Source organism: Balaenoptera physalus (assembly GCF_965194825.1).
Source record: "Balaenoptera physalus genome assembly, chromosome: 13".
Lineage (NCBI taxonomy): Eukaryota > Metazoa > Chordata > Mammalia > Artiodactyla > Balaenopteridae > Balaenoptera > Balaenoptera physalus.
This window is the reverse complement of record NC_138892.1, coordinates 40,560,457-40,575,155: the sequence shown is the minus strand read 5'-3', so window position 1 is coordinate 40,575,155 and position 14,699 is coordinate 40,560,457. Positions and strand designations below refer to the sequence as shown.

At 36.2% G+C, this 14,699-nt stretch overlaps 2 long non-coding RNA genes across 2 annotated transcripts in view; one reads left to right on the top strand and one right to left on the bottom strand.

The window, feature by feature from the left end:
• LOC309640431 overlaps window positions 1-11,769 on the top strand; it is a 181,195-nt gene extending 169,426 nt beyond the window's left edge. Inside the window, exon 2 of the long non-coding RNA XR_014252212.1 lies at window positions 9,627-11,769. This is a non-coding gene — a long non-coding RNA (uncharacterized lncRNA). The remainder of the gene's footprint in view (window positions 1-9,626) is intronic.
• The window catches only part of LOC309640440, a 676,795-nt gene that overhangs the window by 558,061 nt on the left and 104,035 nt on the right, over window positions 1-14,699 (bottom strand). The gene's annotated exons all lie outside the window — the stretch shown is intronic.

Genomic DNA, 14,699 nt, shown 5'->3' with positions numbered 1-14,699 from the left:
CCTGCTTCCTAGAGACCAAAGGTAATTAGTCATGGTTTGCCAAAAATCCAGTCTCACAAGCAGAATAGTAAATTAAGATGAATAAGTATGCCCGCACAGTTAGGAAACTTAAGCAGCAGAACAAATAAAAAGGGAAAGAAGTTTTGCTCTATTGGGTAGATTAACAGCTAAAATTGAAGCTTGAATTCTAGGGCTGAGCTCTGCCACTTCCTTCTTATCTGTTTATGAGAAACTGTTTAAGCCAGAAAAGCCCCTAGGCAAACATCTCACGTTATTTATCTCTCCATTTTATCCCTCTCCTGTCTCTCTGTTCTACACATCACTGGCTAACTCCATCACTAGCTGCCTCTTTTTTAATCTAATTCACACAAAGGTAAAAGTGAGTTGATATTGGTGGATGATGTCTGGACCAAGGAAAGCTTATCCCAAAGGAACAAGGCTCTAATAATGAACTTCAGGTAGTACAACATCTGGATACTGTTCTGAGGCAGATGAGTTCAGGGCGGTTCTCCCAGGTCTCAGGAAATGCTCATTACACAGCATGACTTTGCTCTTGTGAGTACCGTCACTGGATCTAGACTGCTTGGAATGGAATCCCAAGTTCACTGCATGCACACACTTGGTAGCAGCTATGGAAATGTACTTGGACACAGCACTTCTTCCCTTTGGTTTTAGCGTCCTCATCTCTACGGCTGAAAGAGTAATAATGCCTATCTTATAGCGCTGTTGGAGGATTAAAGGAGTTTCTAACATGTAAAGTGCTTAAAACTATTTCGGCCACAGCAAGTACCCAGTAATTGTTAGCTGTTTATTTATTTATACATATTCTCAGATTTTCTTAAGGAAAAAGAAAGATGACTGACATCAATTTTGGTATCCTTTCCCAAGACATTATTATTATGAAGGAAGAACATATGGTAACACTTTGACTTATGATTTATGGGTTCAAATATTTGCAATCCCCTTTGCCAAGCTTACTATTTTTACTGAGCGCCTCCTCTTAAAAAGATGGTGGTAGAGGTAAGAGAGATGCTGTGTCATGATACAGTAGAAAATGGCTTGGACTTAGACTTATTTTAAAGCCTTGCTCTGCCATTTAAAATCTAGGTAGTTTATTAAGTTTCTCTGTTAGTCCTCTGTGAAATGGAGGTAGCAGATGCCCAGTTTGTTGGGTCATGGTGGTATATGGAAGATAAAACTTATCCATAGAACCAAATAGAATATTAAAGAAGGAGGCTTTTGGAAGGATATAGGGTCAGCCATGGTAAAAATTATATATTTCCATTTCTACTTTCTGCTAGATAACAGTTCCTACCAAGTGATCCATTAAGTGTTGACCTGGACTGAATGGGTACTCCTTTCATAATGTCCCTTGGGAAGACTAATCAGCCAATGTGCAGCATTGAGTAACTTTTTCTTCATGCTTCTCCTTTGGCTTTTATAGCAACTTTTCTGATCTTCCTCTGACTTTATTGGCTGCTCTTTCTAGGATGGTTATTGTGGGCTTATCTCTTTTTAACCATTTAAAAGTCCAAGTTATTCAGTGTTGTTTCCTTGTCCCACTGCTGTTCATACCCTCTATCCCCCTCGGATGATCTCAGTAGCTTCAACTGCCATTAACACGCAGGTTATTCCCAACACAAACCAATCTCCAGGTCAGCTTTCTCTCCTATACTTTGGACTAACCAGCTACTTGATGCAAACCTCCATGGGATATTCCACAGTCATTTGGAACTCAATAGTCCAGCACTGAACTGAACGCCTTCCCCAGATTTCAAAAAAAAAATGGTTTTTTACATTCTGTCTTAGAAAGTGGCCCTATTATCCACTCATCATTCAAGCCAGAAACATAGGAAACATCTTAGAAAATTGCTTTGTAACCTCCATTATCACCTCTTACATATTCTTCTTCCTTAATATTTCTCACAGCTCCAATACACTCCCCTGTTTTAATTTAGTCCCTCGTGGCTTCTTGAACTGTGGGAGTTCACAGCCTTAAATTGGTCCCCCTATGTTCAATATCTCTTCCTCAAGTCTTCCTCACATTGTGACCATAGTGATGTCTCATAAGGCAAGACTGACCTTGTCTTTCTCCTGCTTAAAAAGTGTAATGGCCTCCCCCCCAACACACATAATTGTAATGGCCACCATAGCTTTTATGACGAAACTTAAAATATTTATAGGCTAGTGCATAGGTGTTTCACACTCTTGCCCTTGCCTCTTTCCAGTCTCAGGACTGGAATGTGAGTGCAGTATCCATATTTATCAGCCTGAGGTCACAGGACAGTTTCTGATAGAGATACAAGGAACAGCAGTCAGATTCAGGCAGTGCAAAGAATTACACTTGAGATATTCCTTCTCTCATACCAAACTACCTCCAGAGACAAAGGAAGGAGGCTACCTATCATTTGGGAGTTGTTGGCTGAGAATCCAAGAGGTGTTTGTGACACACTGTTTAAATAAAATTCGTTAGAATCCACAAACTGGTGTGAGCTGGGTGGGGTAGAGGGTATTTGGATTAATTAATGTTGTGTTTTCAGACCTTAAACACTTAGGGTGTAGGAATCATATATTAATGGACTTTTTATACCTAGTGATTAATACAAAGCCCAGCACATATTAAGCACTGATTAAATTATTTAGAGAATGAAAGAGAAAGCAATGAGAGAGGACACTATGAGCATGTATTTGACTCTGTCCTCACTTTTTACATTTCCTTCTTTACGAGAGTATTCAGTGATGTAGTAGATGAAAAAAGGAAAGGAGAATATTAACCAGAATAGTTAAACATTTTATTTTGAGGGTAGTATTTATATACAGTTAATGCACAGTTCTTAACTGTACAGTATGATGTGTTTTGACAAACGTATACACCAGTACAAACACCACCCCAATCAACATAAAGAAAATTTCTATCATACTCTTTTCATGCTCCTTTCAGGCAATCCCCCACCCAAACAGCCACTTTGCTGATTTCCAACACCATAATCCGTTGGCCTGTTCTTGAGCTTCATATTAGGGGAATCATACAATGTATACATTTTGTGTTTGGCTTATTTTGCTTATCGTCTTTTAAAAATTAATCTGTGATGGTGAACGTATCAACAGTTTGTTAGTTTTCATTGCTGAATAGCATTCCATTGGATGAATATAAATATACCAAAATTTGTTTGTACATCCACCTGTTGATGGACATTTCTACCCCTACCCAACACCCACTCCCAAATTTTTGGCTCATAAATCTCCTGTGAAAATTCTTATACAAATCTTTCTGTAGACATAATCTTTTCATTTTTCTTGGGTAGAAACTTAAGACTGGAATTATTTGCTCACATGCTTTGTTATATGTCTGAGTTTGGAAGAAATTGCCAAACTGCTTGTCAAAGCAGTCGTAAGATTTTACACCTCTCCCAGCAGTGAACAAGAGTTCCAGTTGTTTTGCATTTTCATAACACTTGCAATTGTGTTTATAATTTTAGCCATCCTAGTGAGTTTTAATTTGTGGTTTTAATTTGATTTCCCCTGATTACTAGTGATGATGAGCATCTTTCTCTGTGCTTATTGTATTATACAACTTCTTCTGTGAAAAGTCTGTTCAAATCTTTTGTCTACTTTTTGAGTTATTTGTAACTTTATTGAGATGTGAGACAATTATATATAAATACATATAATGGATATGTAAATATATAATCCGTGGCTTATTTTTATTTTAATATTGTCTTTCAAAGAGTAGAAATTTATAATTTTGATGATGTCCAATTTATTATTTTATGTTTATTGCCATTTTAGTTCTAAGAAATCTTTGCTACCCCAAGATTCTGAATGTATTCTCCTATTAATTTTGAAATTTTGTGAATGCATAAGATAGGAGTTAGGGTTCATTATGTTCCATGTGGATATCCAGTTGTTCCAGAAAATTTTTTGAAAAATTTCCTTTCCCCACTGAATTGCTTTGCCACTTTGTGAAAAATCCATTGACCATATGTGTTTGTCTATTTCTGGACACTCTGTTCTGTTGTACTGATCTACTTATCTATCCTTACACCACACCATACCATTTGACTGCTGTAGTTTAAGAGTGATTTTTAAAATTAAGTAGCATAAGTGTGTTCTTTCAAGACTATTTTGGTTATTTGATGTCCTTTGCACTTAATAATTTCATACGTATTTTAAAACCAGCTTGTTTTATTTCTGCCAGAGGTAGGGAGGGAGGTTGGGAGGGAGAGAGGGAGGCAAGGAGGGAGAGTGCTTGCTGGGATTTTGATTGGAATATTATTGGAATATTAACAAGGTTGGGTCATCCAATTAATAAAATGTAATATTTCTCAATTTATTTTTTCCTTAGTTTCTTCCAACAGTGTTTTATAGTTTTTCAGTGTAGAGATATTAAATATTCTTTATTCAGTATATCTACTTTTTTGTTATTAAGAATGATATTGGTTTCTAAGTTTCATTATCCAACTGTTTGTAGTTTATAAAAATGCAATTAATTTTTGTATAGTGTTCTTATGAACTACTAATTTGCTTAGTAGTTATAGCATTTCTTCTTTCTAATAGATTTTTAAAATTTACTATGGAGTAAGTTATGTTGTCCATGAAAAAATACTATATTTATCTTTAATCTTTACTATATATATATATTTTTACTTGTTTTATTGCACTGAATGGGAACTCCATTACAGTATTATTAGAAGTAGTGAGAACAGACAAGCTTGCCTGTTTCCTTTAGAAAGGAAAGTACTTAATTATTAACTATGATGTTGATTGTAGATTTTTTTTTCTCAAGGTGACCGTTATCAGATTGAAGAATTTCCCTTAGATTCTCAGTTTGTTGAGAATTTTTATCATGAATGGGCATGGAATATGATCAAATGCTGTTTCCACACCTATTGAAATGACTATATAGTTTTTTTAATGTGGTATAGAATTCAACAGTGAAGACTTTTGGGCCTGATGTTTTACTTGTGGGACAATTTTAAATTATGAATTCAAGTTATTTAAGGTGTAAGGCTATTCAAAATCTATTTGTTGTTGGATTAGTTTTGGTAACTTGTGTTTTTCAAGGAATTTGTTGGTTACATCTGAATTGTCAAATTTATTGGCATAAGATTGTTCATAATATTTCCTTATTAGTCTTCGAATGCCTGTAGAATCTATAGTAATACTTCCTCTTTATTCCTGATATTGGCAATTGGTATTTTCTCTTTTGTTGTTGTTGTTCATTGTAGCTAGAGTTTTATCAATTTTGTTCTTTCCTACAGACTGGTTTTTAGTGTGATTGATTTTTCTCTATTTTTTATTTTATAATTTTCTGATTTTATTTTTATTATTTACTCTCTTCTGCTTACTTTGGGTTCAGTTTGTTATCTAGCTTTTTAAGGTGGAAACTTGGATCAAAGATTTTAGAACTTTCTTCTCAGTCTATACATCTTTTCTAGGAACTCTGTAGAAGCTGTCATTATACTCTGCTCAACTATGAAGGCTGATAACTCCTTGGAATTCAGTTTATCAAGGTTTCTTTGCAAATGCCTTTTCCTAATCCCACAGAGAAGTACGGTTTTTATTTTGTGTCGACTTTTCTTACTTCTATCATGGGAGAAAAGATCTTTCAAACCCTTTACTGCTTACCTCCTAGTAGAAGTTGATTCACTGGTTCTTTAGGTGTCCTGAACATACTGATGTTCTGCTAACATCTGGTTTTAAAAAATTCATATATTCTTAGCATCTTTCCCCATTTTCCTAAATTAATGCTAAGTAAAAATCCTGGCATGCTCACTCTGAAATATCTCAGAAAAAAATTACCTTAAAAAACAAAATGGAAATATGAGATTTAGTCTTTCCAGGCTAGAAAACACCCAGTTAACCATTTTATTTCTTTTCTCTAAATGAGTTGCTAATTTGTTAAATTCCAAGGGAAAGTTATACAGTATCTCTCCCACATCTTTTTATTTCTGCTTTAAAAAATTTGTTTTAAGTAATAAAATGTGCTGTAAAGTGACAAGTATAAACTATCTTAAATGAAAAAAGTTGAAGACTGAAGGAACATTTTATTCTATCATAAGATTCATGTATCAGATATTACATCTTTTTAGGTAACATTAAAAAAAATATTTTCATGAATGACAGCTATTACTTCCATTCCAGAAAGTATATACTTTAATACTCAGAGGAATTTCCATGGATCCCCAGAGGGGGTCTATCGTTGAAGATTAATCATGTCAGATCACCCTACTGTGAGAAGCTAAAGCCAAGCACACGTGATGATTTCATTTCAATAGATTTAATTTTCTTCTTCTGACTGCCACTTTACTCTCTGGTTGCATTAGAAAAAGGCATGGTTAAAGGAATCCCATTGTGAAGAGAAACCAGGAAAAAGCTTTGCTACAAGGCAAGAGCTAATTCTCTATTCTGTAGGGACTGATACTCTTCTATCCTTCAATAAAAGCGAATGGCTCAGTAGGCCTCATGCACTAAGCTAATCTAGGAAGAAGTTGATGCTTATTCAATCCAGGATTATTCTTAAGTGCTATTACTGCATATAAAAATACACTTACACCTACTTGATGTAAAATATGACTAAGGTTTTTAAAAAACCAACCTACTGACTTTAGCCTTGTCAATATTACATAGACATTTGCAAATGTGATAGTATTTGAATCAGATGCTACTGCATATCAGTTTGGGTTTTTACAGCAAATGATCATACCTGCTAATTAGAAAATGAATACATAAATCTCTGGCATGAAAATCAGCCTTGTATTATTCCCAAGGTCTCCTAAAGAATTAGAAATATGTAACTGATGCTATTTAAAAATAATTAAGTGACTGCTGTTTACTATTTAGAATTCAGGCATCCTAATAAAAGGACATAAGCTTTCCTAGCAGGTATTTTTGCCAAACATTCACAAGAGTAAGAGCAATTTCCTTTTGATACGAGTAGTGTGTTGGCTAAAGGTACTGCCACCCTATGGTTATCAATTCCTACAAGGGGAGAGAAAACCATGAGTAGAGAAAGAAAGCAAGTGAGACAAAAAAGCAGCATAAAATTTGGAGACAAAGTTCTTGTATAGGGAAATAGCAGAAAAGTTTTTGTGAAATTCAGTTGTGTCAGTTGTGGATAGTAGGCCCTCAGTATGAGTAATGAGTGGTCAGTGCAAAAAAGACCCTCAAATAACTTCTCTTCACTTAATTACATACGGTTCAGTTTAGATGGTTCATTTTAGTTAGTTAAAACTGAAAAATCATAGAGATCATAATGTTAAATTACTTACAGTTGCATGAAGACATAGAAGTTTGAAAATTATTTTGCTTTACCAAATACTCCTAATATAAAAATCATATGCTACTGTTTCCGTCATTTCAACTACAACCGTATCCACTTTCAGTTTTATTTGGGATGATGATCTGCATGTAAAGGCAAAAAGTTAATTCATAAAAGTGATGCACTGTTCTCATGATGTTAAATGCAACCACGTTTATGTATAGGCATATTGGGTTTTATGTAAAACACATGTGTTCAAGAGAGATTTATTCACTTGACATCCTATTTACAAGTGTTTGAGTATTCTCTAGCATTTGAGTATTGTTATATATGTTGAATTTTTAAGTCTACTCGTGCTGAAACCATTTTAGTTTGGGTCTAAGCAAATAGAAAGTGTACTGCTCTGAGTTATTTCTTCTTAATGTAATAGAATTTAGATTAAACCCTAAGAGTTGTATATCAAACATCTATTATGAAAGCTCTCTACTGAAACTTCAGTTTGCTCATCAGAAAAAATGAGTATGACCTATATGATCTCCTATTCCTCAGGTATTCTGATAGTGTGATTGTAAATGTTGCTCATTACAAAGGGTAGAAATTGGCATAATTTTGTTACCTAAGGGAGTTCTATCCAAATGTTCTCAGGTTTCATCTGGTTTCATCTCTAGGCATTTGTGACCTTTGAGAGATTTGGGAGCATCAGGAAGAAGCTATGGACTTTTATTTTTGAAGGTTAAAATACATTGCTCCTTCCTTGTAAAGAATGAATTTTGACATTATGCACAGGTTTGTTCATCAGAAAAGGGGATATAAAACTAGGGTAGCCATTTGGCTTACAGACATATCTTTACTTACTTGTGAATTCTAGAATAAAGCCGAGCAACTTCACAACAGTAAACATGATCCAATATTTACTGAACACTAAATGTGTGCCAAAAATTCTAAATGCTCTAATATTCAAAGTTTTGTAATCCTCAAAACAATTCTTTAAAGCAGGTATTATTATTTTTTTATTTTATTGAAGTGTAGTTGATTTACAATGTTGTGCTAATTTCTGCTGTACAACAAAGTGACTTACTTATACATATATATATTCTTTTTTATATTCTTTTCCATTATGGTTTATTATAGGATATTGAATAGTAGGACCTTGTTGTTTATTCATCCTATATATAATAATTTGCATCTATTAATCCCAAACTCCCCTTTCCTCCCCCCTACCCTTCCCCTTGACAATGATGAGGCTGTTCTCTATGTCTCTGAGTCTGTTCCTGTTTCATAGATATGTTCATTTGTGTCATATTTTAGATTCCACATATAAGTGATATCCTGTAGTATTTGTCTTTCTCTTTCTGACTTACTTCGCTTAGTATGATAATCTCTAGGTCCATCCATGTTGCTGCAAGTGGTATTATATTATTCTTTTCAATGGCTGAGTAATATTTCATTGTGTGTGTGTGTGTATATATATATATATATATATATATATATATATATACCACATCTTCTTTATCCATTCATCTGTTGTTTCCATGTCTTGGCTATTATAAATAGTGTTGCTATGAACATAGAGGTGCATGTATCTTTTCAAATTATAGTTTTGTCTGGGTATATACCCAGGAGTGGGATTGCTAGATCCTATGGCAACTCATTTTTTAGTTTTTTGAGGAACCTCCATACCATTTTCCATAGTGGTTGCACCAATTTACATTCCCACCAACAGCGTAGGAGGGTTCCCTTTCCTCCACACCTTCTCCAGCATTTGTTATCTGCAGAATTTTTTTTAAACATCTTTATTGGAGCATAATTGCTTTACAATGGTGTGTTAGTTTCTGCTGTATAACAAAGTGAATCAGTGATGGCCATTCTGACCAGTGTGAGGTGGTGCCTCATTGTAGGTTTTTTTTTTTTTAATTAAATAATTATTTATTTATTTTTATTTATGGCTGTGTTGGGTCTTCATTTCTGTGCGAGGGCTTTCTCTAGTTGCGGCAAGTGGGGGCCACTCTTCATCGCGGTGCGCGGGCCTCTCTATCACGGCCTCTCTTGTTGCGGAGCACAGGCTCCAGACGCACAGGCTCAGTAATTGTGGCTCACGGGCCTAGTTGCTCCGAGGCATGTGGGATCTTCCCAGACCAGGGCTCGAACCCGTGTCCCCTGCTTTGGCAGGCAGATTCTCAACCACTGCACCACCAGGGAAGCCCGGTTTTTTTTTTTTTTATAAATTTATTTAGTTTTGGCTGCGTTGAGTCTTTGTTGCTGTGCACGGGCTTTCTCTAATTGCGGTGAGCAGGGACTACTCTTCACTGTGGTGCACGGGCTTCTCATTGCAGTGGCTACTCTTGTTGTCGATCACGGGCCGTAGGCACACGGGCTTCAGTAGTTGTGGCATGTGGGCTCAGTAGTTGTGGCATGAGGGCTCTAGAACGCAGGCTCGGTAGTTGTGGTGCACAGGCTTAGTTGCTCCGCAGCATGTGGGATCTTCCCGGACCAGGGCTTGAACCCGTGTCCCCTGCACTGGCAGGTGGATTCTTTTTTTTTTTTTTTTCATTTCTCTAATAATTAGCAATGATGAGCATCTTTTCATGTGCCTATTGACCATCTGTATGTCTTCTTTGGAGAATTGTCTATTTAAGTCTTCTGCCCATTTTTTTATTGGGTTGTTTAGTTTTTTGTTATTGAATTGTATGAGCTGTTTGTGTATTTTGGAAATTAAGCCCTTGTTGGCTGCATCATTTGCCAATATTTTCTCCCAGTCCCTGGGTTGTCTTTTTGTTTATGGTTTCATTTGCTGTGAAAAGCTTCTAAGTTTGATTAGGTCCCATTTATTTACTGTTGCTTTTATTTCTATTGCCTTGGGAGACTGACCTAAGAAAACATTGATATGACTTATGTCAGAGAATGTTTTGTGAGGCAGGTATTATTGTTCTATCCATTTTACAGATGAGTTACAAGAGATTAAGTTACTTGCACAAGGTATTAGTAAGTGGTCAAGCTGAAGATCCAACCCAGGCATTCCAGCTGTGCAGCCTGCATTTAAAATCAATACACTATAGTGTTTCTATGGAATACATGTTAAATTGAACACTGTCAATAATAGTTCCAGATCATTGGTTTTATTTTTTACCACCAATTTGGATAACATGGATCATCTTAGTGGTCTGTGGCAGCTGAGTTCTCCTGCTTGGAGAAAAGTTCCCCAGACCCAAGCTATCAGGGTCTTTCCTTTCTAGACCCTGAGCTATTTATGTACTCATTCATCTCTTAATTATCTGTCATGAGCCAGTAGCTTAGTGAGCTTGGGCTCCGATAACAAAATATCATAGACTGTGTGGCTTAAACTGTAGACACTTATTTTCTCACAGTTCTGGAAGCTAGAAGTCCGAGATCAGGATACCAGCGTGTTTGTGTCTGGTGAGAGCCCTCTTTCTGATTTGCAAATGGCTGCCTTCTTACTGTATCCTCACATGGCAGAAGGAAGAAGCTCTGGTGTCTTTCCCTTCTTATAAAGGCACTAATCCCATCATGTGGCGGGGTGGGGGGGGTGTTCCACCCTCATGACCTCATCTAAACCTAATTGCTTCCCAAAGGTTCCACTTCCTAATACCATCACTTTGGGGGTTAGGATTTCAACATATGAATTTGGGGAAGCATAAACGTTCCATTCATAACAGCCAGACTCTGCTCTAGGCACTGGGGATATAGCATGAACAAGTCAGACAAAAAGCCTTGCGCATGTGGAACTTAAAGTTTCATGGGGAAGATAGATGATAAGCAAGATAAATAAATAAATAGACTGTAAGTGCTAAGGGAGATAAAAGGCAGAAAAGATGGTTAGGATATATAGGGTGTTGACATTTTGGATAGGATGGTTAAGAAAGTCTTTTGAGAAGTTGACTCTTTTTTTCTTTTAACATCTTTATTGGAGTATAATTGCTTTACAATGGTGTGTTAGTTTCTGCTTTATAACAAACTGAATCAGCTATACATATACGTACATCCCCATATCACCTCCCTCTTGCATCTCCCTCCCACCCTCCCTATCCCACCCCTCTAGGTGCTCACAAAGCACTGAGCTGATCTCCCTGTGCTATGCAGCTGCTTCCCACTAGCTATCTATTTTACATTTGGTAGTGTATATATGTCCATTGCACTCTCTCACTTTGGCCCAGCTTACCCTTCCCCCACCCCATGTCCTCACATCCATTCTCTATGCCTGTGTCTTTATTCCTGTCCTGCCCCTAAGTTCTTCAGAACCATTTTTATTTCTTTTTGGATTCCATATATATGTGTTAGCATACGGTATTTGTTTTTCTCTTTCTGACTTCACTCTGTATGACAGACTCTAGGTCCATCCACCTCACTACAAATAACTCAATTTCATTTATCTTTATGGCTGAGTAATATTCCATTGTATATATGTGCCACATCTTCTTTATCCATTCATCTGTCGATAGACACTTAGGTTGCTTCCATGTCCTGGCTATTGTAAATAGTGCTGCAATGAACATTGTGGTACATGACTCTTTTTGAAGTATGGTTTTCTCAGGGTATATGCCAAGTAGTGGGATTGCTGGGTCGTATGGTGGTTCTATTTTTAGTTTTTTAAGGAACCTCCATACTGTTCTCCATAGTGGCTGTATCAATTTACATTGACTTAATCTAAATAGGCTAAATGATGGGAAGAGCCAAAGCAAAGGGCTTGAGGGGGAGTGTGGCTGGCTTCTATGAGACAATGACAGAGCAGGGTGTGTCAACTCATGTGAATAAGGGAGAAAGTGTAAGAGATGAAGTTAGAGACATAAAGGAAACCCAGACCATGAAGGTCCTTATAATTCGTAATAGGAACCTCAGAAACTCTTGGAAGATTTTGAGTGGAGGAATGACATGATCTGACTTTCATTTTAACAGAGTATTTCTGGCTGGTCTGCTGAAAATAAACTAAGAGAGGAACAAGAGCTGAAGCAGAGAGACCAGTTAGGAGGCTATCACCTGTCAAATTGTTAAAAGAGATGAGGCAAATGGGTGCTAATCATGTCTCATCTGAATCGATCAAATGTTTTGTTTGCTGCACAGAGAAAATTTGAATGTGATTTTAAGGCTAACTTGGGAAGACTTGCAAGAAAGTTGGCAAAGTGTACAAGGCATTAATCTCTTTTGAATTCTTTCAAAGATGAAAGACAACCTCAAATTGGATGTAAACTGCATATGCATACTGAAACTAAACCGTGGCAACAAAGCCATACTTCAAATTCTATAGGTTATCTGCTGGATAGTGTGCAACTTATACTTAGATGAAGTACTCCAAACTTCAATAAATATTACCTATAATCCTAAGTATGATAAGGAGTTTAGATTGTGGATGGGAACATTCTGAAGAATACCACTAAATTCTCTTGCTTGGAGGTTAATAGTGGGATGTATTTGTGGACTCACTCTCATTCTGTAGAATAGGAAGGGGAGGTGAGCAAGAGATCTTCTGACCATACAAGATAGCCACGATATTGCATTTCAAAGGAAAAGGGGAGATTGTAATTATAGCTGGGTCAAAGGAGAAACAAGGAAACAACAATGTGGGGACATTCTGGTTCAACAAAGACATTCTGTGTTAAATATTCAATAGAAAACTCCATGAGCCATAGAAAATCACATTAGATGGAACTTTTTCCAAGATGGTATTCACTCCTAAAAGCCCAGAAATGAAGATCTCATCCTGACCTACACTGATATGACCATGCATGCCAATAGGAGATGAAATTCAATAAATCTGGAAGAAAAGCTGAAAGAAGTTGGCTGCCGAGTGCCCTGTCTCCCTTAGTATTTACCCCTCCCAAAGCTAAATAACCCTAATAATTGGAGGAAGGAAAAATATCAATAGCATCGAGGACTTCAATTTAAAATATTGAAGTGATGCCATAATAAGAGGTAGGGAAGAAAAAAGAGAATCTCTGTGCAACATTTAGGGACAATGACGGGCCTCAGTGGGACTGTTTTTATTAAAGGCAAAATTAAAAATAAATGCAATGTTAAATTGATGCCATAATTCTTCAACAGAATGAAAGAATATACCTATGCTATATGTAAATTCATATTGGAATTTTACATAAATACATTTACCTAAACACATTTTGGAAATTTAGGAAAGAATTGCTTTACCCTTTCAGGTTAATAAAAGACAGGAAAGGGTAAGATGCAAAATACCAAATTATCCATTGGAGAATGAGCTATCAGAATGAATATTTAAATTAAAACAGATAATTTCAAAATCATACTGAAAAAGAACAGAATTTTATTAGTCTTCACTCTATAGCTTGCCAGACAGACTTGAGGAATATATGTATATACTGAGGGAAAGGGAAAATAAATGAATATTGGCAATGCAGAAATTGTTTTAGACAAAGTTAAATAGGTGAAGAAGACTTTATTCAAGGCTACTGCAATAGGGGTAAAAGATGCGAATGCAGTCTAAACTGAATTCTGCGGATAGAAGTGGCAGAACAGTTTTTAAGGGCTGAGTATGGGGGACCATAGGCCATCTTCTCATACCTTCATCACAAGAGATAGTCTTACAGCTTGGAACAAGGCAAATTAAGCTCCTACCCTCCTATAGAAACTGAGAGATAGGGATACTCTCTCCCTTGTTTATTACATTTCAAAGAGATGAATCCCAGGTCCTTTAGAGAAAACAGTCTTAGGTTGTAAAATCAGCAAGAAGCTTCTAAAAAGATTTAAATCACAAAGGAATAGAGAAAGACTTTATAATGACGAGTTTTCTAAAGTAAATGCTCTAAGTAAACAGAGGAGAGAGGCCTCTGTGGTTAGGCTATCTGGATTTTGTAAGGCATGTGAGAGGGAGGTCAGAGGCAGGAAGATGCCTGTCTAAAGTTTAGTCAACCTGAGAGAAAGGTTAAGGTGGTCTTGGTCAATATAGATGATAAGGTAGTTGATACGGAGGGCCACAAAATGAAGATTCAGTCCCCCGATAGGTATAGAAAATATTTTCAAAGACATAATAAAAGGATAGTTCCCGAAATCAAATAACACCTAGATCAGTACATATTTAAATCATGTTCTAGGAAAATTTAACACCAAGATCTATCTTGATGAAATAACTAAACTTTAAAGATTAAAAAAAAAAAGATCCCACAGTTCTAGGGGGCAAAAACATAATAAAATTGCAAAGGACGAGAAATATTTAGCCAGGCCAACTTCAAACCTCAGATCAGCAAGTATGGGCCATTGTCATTAGAGTATTTTCAGGGACTGGTCAGATTGCAGAGAGAAATAAATTCCAGTTTAAAAAATGTTATGTTTATTCCCCTCTCTACTTTTTAAAATAGCTTTATTGAGGTGTAATTGATATCCAATAAACTGTACATATTGAAATGTGATAAATTTCAACATATATATGAGTATGTATGTGTGTGTGTATATATGT